Source organism: Cetorhinus maximus, chromosome 13, assembly GCF_964194155.1.
Source record: "Cetorhinus maximus chromosome 13, sCetMax3.hap1.1, whole genome shotgun sequence".
NCBI lineage: Eukaryota > Metazoa > Chordata > Chondrichthyes > Lamniformes > Cetorhinidae > Cetorhinus > Cetorhinus maximus.
The window spans coordinates 32,447,811-32,454,277 of NC_135891.1; positions in this window are offsets into that span (position 1 = coordinate 32,447,811).

Here is a 6,467-nt window from a genome sequence, read left to right on the forward strand (position 1 = left end):
GCAACTGTACTGTGTTACTTAGGCTATTTATCATAAGTGGCTAATTAGGCACAGACTATACCATAATTTAGAAGAGTATTGGGTGTGCATTGAAAAAAACACAAGAAAAGTATAGAGGAATGAGATGAGAGTAGAGATTTCCAGTTGAACAGGTAGCACCAACAAAGGCACAATGGGTCAAATGGCTGCTTTCCCATCACCTGTCCTGTATTTTTTGTTCACAATATGGTTGCTCATACATTTCTTTAATCCCATTGTATAGATGGAATGACTACTTCATCACAAAAACTAAAGAGCTAAGGCCTACTGCCAAAATCTTGTTTGTCCAGTGTTTATGACAATGGTTAGAATTATGGTCAGGAAATGTTTTAATATGAAACAGGTGTAATTATGAGGCCTCCTAGAGCTTTGACAAGTGTATTTTTTTTATAATTCTCCATCAGTCTTTAGAGAATGCAGCTCTGACACTTCAATAATGATATTAATTTCAGCAATTTCGGCAACAATATAGTCTTACTCTAAAGAAGCTTCCTGTCTGTCAAAATCCTCCCTTAATTTTAATGTCAACTTCTATCCTGTATAAAGTATTTTCCATTAAAGCTTCACGTGTACAATTATAATAATTTCGTAGATACTTATCTGTATTTTCCCCTTCTGAAGAAGATTCCATCTTTTGTGCTGTATCCTCTCCCATAACAATGATGGCAGGCTCATGTACTGAGGAGAATTGATGACAAAAGTACCAGCTTAAATGTGTACACTAGGAATAAAATTATTTTCTGCACAACAACCAAGAGCTAGTATGCAACACAACTTTATGTACTTTGAAACAACACATTTTGAAGTCTCTAAAATAGTAATAAGAGCTTTCAAAAACCTTTTGAAGATATTTCTCTATTGTAAGTGCTGACAATAAAGTTGGAAAATTTTAAGTTAAATTGTTGCTGTAAAATGTAGTACATTTTATATAAATTGTTAGACATTTACCTGTATGTTTTAGACGCTTTGCTGGCTCAGCACCACTGTACCAGATTTTTCAAAATGCAAATAAAATACTCTGCCAAATACTACAAAGTCTAATTATTTTGGGGAAATTTATATATTATTGTTATAAATTTGTAGATATTTCTGTGAGAAAGCAGTGTCAGTCATTCCTTTAAGGGTCTGACCATCTAATTTTTATGTAATATTACTCATGATGCCTCATATCTAATTGTGTGATAGTGAGATCCAGGAATGTAATAAGGAATTGTGGGCCTAATTTCCATGACTTACATACATGTATTCCTTCAATCTCTCTGAAAGTGTTTGCACAGGGTTAGTTGAAGTTTGATTTGTACCATTTGTTGCTTCATTACACAGTAGGTAAATCACATAGGATATGATTGATGCAACAGTGCAACTTCTGCCTGAGTACTGTTACAAAAATGAAGAATATGCTAACACTTATTCACGCTGGTGGATCCTCAACTGAACTTAAAATCGCAATCTCCAGTTCCAATATCAAGGGCACTGGTTCACTCCCTTTGCAGCCTCTGCTGCCCCATTGACTCTTCGGGCTAGATATTCGGCCATCATCCTGCTTTTAATAGGGTGGAATAATGGCGAAGAATAAAAAAAGATTTGGGCAGAGAGGACTCCAACTGCTCAGTGTCTGCCCTTGCTGGGACTGCTGTTAGCCTTCCATTCCCCATCGGTTGCATGTGACGTGGGAGAGACTCTGCTCTACTAACCTCTTGATCACAACACCTACTGTGATTTCTTCAGACTTGCCATGGAGAAAGTGGCAGCAGGCCCTGGGAAATGGTAGTAACAATCCTGATGTGCTCCCATGGAAAAAGAAGGACTTGTAGCAATTTCCTCTCCATCTATTCCATTTACACACTGAAAATTCCCATCTTAGTGGGACATCTATTACAGTCTTTGAGGAGCTCCTTCCACTGTGACATAACTCCCACTCTTCCAGCGTGGGCAGCATTGACAGAATTTCCCTCTTCTCCAGTGCAGGCTTCCTTTAAATGGTAAGATTCCTCCTGGAAGCCCTCACTAAATATCAAATGAGCCCCAATCCCAGAAACTGGGTCAAGGTTCCAACAAAGTATTTAAAGGGTCGTTTGGAAGCCCGCCCACCAGAACACCAATATTGGGAGAATTCCAGCCTTCATATTCGTGCTAAAAGTCTCTCTCATGCCCAGATATTTCAAAATTGTCTCCAGCTCAAAGGTGCAGATTGTCCATAACCAGCCATGAGTACTCAATTGCCTATTGTTTGCATTTCTGAGGTAACTTATATCTTACATGGTAGATGTGAGGAGTTGTGAATGGTACTGAACACTCAATAATCAGCAAACGTCCACACTTCTGACCTTGTGGTGGAGGGAAGGCCATTGATGAAGCAGCTGAACGTGACCTGGTTTAGGACAGTACCCTGAGGAACTCCTGCAGTTGATGTCCTGGAGTTGACATGATTGGCCTTGAACATCCACAATTGTCATCCTTTTTACTAGGTATGACTCCAACCAGTGACGAGCTTTGTCCTCTGATTCCCATTGACTTCAATTTTGCTAGGGCTCCTTGATTCCACACCATGCCCATGTGGACCTCACCCCTCCCCATCTTGGGGCTCTGTGCATGGTCTCATACAATGGAGAACCCCCCACCCCCCACCCCACCCCCCCGCCCCCCCCTGCCAGGAGAGCTTCGAATACCTCCCTTTACAATGCTTTCCCCAACTAGAGGCTGCAGATGCCCCCGCTAACCATGTCCATTCCACCTGCAGCCCATTACTGAGCCAGACAATCCCATTGCCACAGACTGTGAATACGCACTGCTCAACAAGCTGTACCTTACCCCAATTGAGCACACAGGCCTTGCCCCTCCATTTATTGGGAGTACAGCATGCGTGCCATGCATAGCCCTGTAGCATGGCCCACAAAACCCCAGGATAGTCTTTAATCTCTCAACCTGACTGTGAGGTCCACATAGCCCCAGGACTGCCTTTAACCTCTCACTCTGACGCAGAACAGGGACTATGACTGTCTTTTAATGGGCTCTCCCATTCCTTCACGACTGATCACAACACAGTCTCCCTTCCCCCACCCCCCCATGAATGTCTGTACACCCCTTTTGTGCCACATTAACACAAACCCACCCCCACCCCTGACCCACCCCCGATTCCAGAGTCTGCATGCATCCCCTTCCATTCGTACATTTCAATTCCCTTCCACCCCCTTCTGTGTCTGCATTCTAGTCTTCCATGTCGGGTTCCGGTAATTCCCGACCCTCGGTCTTCCCTCTGCCTGCCATCATTTCCCTGCCGCTTCCCCACCAACTTCCAGCCCCACCATACCCCAGTGACCCTGATGCCTCTGTCATTTTCCCCTCCTCTCCACCCTGGTCACAATGCTGGTTCCTGTTTCAGAGTGCAGCTCTGCTTGACAGCTGCTGCCCGCACTGAGTGCTGTCCTCCCTGGAGTACAGAGCCACCCACCAGGAGCAGACCAACCCTACACCCCCCACCAATGTAATGCTTCAATGCCATTACTGAGGAACCGGAGCAGCGGTGTTGCAGGTAGGCTTTGAATGTTGCACTCACCTCGAAGTCACAAGTCAAGTGAGGGCCGACAGCTGCTTGCCTCTCATTTCTGAACATGATTTAGACCGGTCTAATTTCCCACTGATGTGCCACAAGATTGGGAAGGGGAACGTAATTCCGACGAGTAGCAATTTAATGAGCATTCATGACATGACAATGCATGCAAATGGCGTTCCCTACATGGATCAGCGGGAAAGCTGACCCACCATCAGACCACCATGAAAGTGGCAAGGGGGTAATTCCGAACTGATTTCCAGCTGGTGGAAATGCCACCTTTGGCCTCTCTCCGAATTTTCCGCTCCCGCTTGCCTTGAAACCCATTCCTGGCAGGACCGGAAAATGCCCCCCTATTTGTCCCAGATTTGCACTGTGTGTGGTAGCGGGATGCCGGGGGGTGGGGGGTAGGTGTGAAAAAGAGCGTTTTACCTGCCGGCCGCATTGGTGGCGTTTCACGCCGTATTGTTCCTATCCCACTTCATTAATCATGCATTCCCGGGAAACATGCCGCTTCGCTGGCGGGTGGCCTCCAATTTGCCCAACCAGCTGTTACCTCGCTGTTTCCTCATGTCAGGCACCATATTTAAAGTGCAGCCGCACACACACCTCTCAGTGCTTCCAGCCCAGGACTGCTGCACAGAAGACATGGCCCCAAAAGGCAAGAAGGCTACAGCCCCCTGATTCAGTGATGTGCACCTGGAATAACTTTTGGACACAGTGGAGGCCCGCTGTAATGTCCTCTATCCCCGCTCTGGCCGCAGGAGGGGCAGCAACATCACCAGTCCGGTTTGGGAGGTGGTGGCAATGGTGGTCAATGCCAACATCCTGCAAAAGAGGACAGCCACCCAGTGCCACAAGAGGATAAATGATCTTCTCCGTTCCACCAGGGTAAGTCACTCTTCTCAGCACTCTCAACTCACACAGTCAGAAACCCATCAAACATTCAAATGGCCCTCACTCACTGCCAGTTCAAGGGACATCACCATTCACTCTGTCACACACACCTTCATTGTCCTCATCCCGTCCATGGGACCACTCACCACTCACACATGCCAGGCATATTTATCACCTGGCCTGGCAGGCATCCTGCTTACACTCTCTCCATCTGTCTTCATGCGGGACAAGCTGTCACACCAGAAAAGGGAGAGGTCATAGACTGCTGGAGGCATGCCTGAAATCAAGGTCCTCACGGACATTGAAAGTAAAGCCATCAAACAGGCCGGCGAGGATCTGGACCGTTCCTGTGCTGACGGTGAGGTCGGCATTGCTCAACCAAGTGAATACCCAGCAATGCAACATTCACCAGACAAACATGCCGTGAGTGATGTGTCCTGTTTCACAGGCCACTGCCATGCACTAATTATCTCTCGCTCCTTTCGCAGGCACATCTGGGAAACATGTGAGGGATTCCATTACCTAGATCCTCGACTTAAGCTACAAAGACACCTCAGAAGAGGAATCTGCTGAAACACTCATTGAAGACCCGTCACAGCGCTCACCCACATCCTCTGCCAGCACAGAGACACAAACCTTGGTGGGACTTAGCTTTAGAGTAGCCTCGGGGTCACAATCTGATGAGCACATCGCACTGTCTGATCCACAGCAGGTGGAGGCAGGGTCTACCCAGGTTTCCGGTACTCGGAGGACTGCTGGAGACCAGAACTCTGCTGAGTCTGAGTCAGATGAGGAACCTCTGGACTCGGGCATACCTCAGTTGCTGGAGCTGCAAAGGCAAGCTCAGGAACATCAAGAAGTGATGCCTGTAGCAAGGCTTGATGGAGGAGTCCGCCCGCCTTCAGCCTGAGGTGATGGCGCTGGCTTGCAACGCGCCAAGGTTAACGCTGGTGGGATGGGGGCTTGCATGGAGACCTTGGTCCAGACATCGGTCCTGCACTGCTGTGTGGGCTGAACTCCATAGATGATGCCATAGTTGGACTCCAACAGTGTCAACGTGAGAAATGTGCAGGAGAGCTTGTTCTCACTCCAGCTTCCTCTTCTCCTCAAGGAGTCAGCCAAGGGCCCTCGGGCACTCATAAGGAGGTGGATCAGCAGGTGCACACCCTGGGAACATCCACCCAGGTGACTCTGGGAGTGTCCGGCCCACCCAACTCCCGTCTTCCTGTAGCCCCAGCAAATCCAGCTCCACAGGCCAAGAAGGGCACCACTACCACACAGCAGGACCCTGAAAGAAGGCCAGTGCTATCCAGGTCTCAGCCCTCCAGATGGTGCCTGTCAAGGTCATCAAAGACATCTTGGTCTGTGGAGTAGTCAGCAGGCTGCCTTCACCTCCGCTGTGGATGTCGGGGGAGCACCGAGGCGTAGCGGCAGTGCTAGGAAGGCGAAGAAGATGCAGTTGCACAGCCTGGGCATGGGGATTAATCACTTGTACATAATGTTCAATTTGTTAATAAAGTTCCAAGAATGTCTCCTTACCTATGGTTCCTTGCTCTGATGAGCAGTGTTCGTGTCAGTCAGATGAGAAACCTTTCTGCACAAAATAAAGGCAGGTGTCTCAGTCCAGGGTCTCTTTCCTGTGCTTTGTGCAACCGTCCCAGCACACTGATGGTGCGCCTTCACAGTCACTGGACACATTGGTCATGCCTGCACCTCGATGGGGCTTATCATTGCTGCCAGAGTGGGCCGGCAGCACAGAGTCCTGTCATTCTCTCTGTGTGCTCCCAGCAGCTTTGGGTGTGGCTGGCCCCCCATCTCAACAGTACCCGCGTCTGGTGATGGAGTGGGCCTGAAGGGTTCAGCCCATGAAGGATGCCATAGGTTCAGAAGTTAAAATTTCCCACTGCATGTCCATGATATGACCCTGTTCACAGAGCACAAGTGAGGTACCATCAGCCGGACAGGAGTCAGGCATTCACAA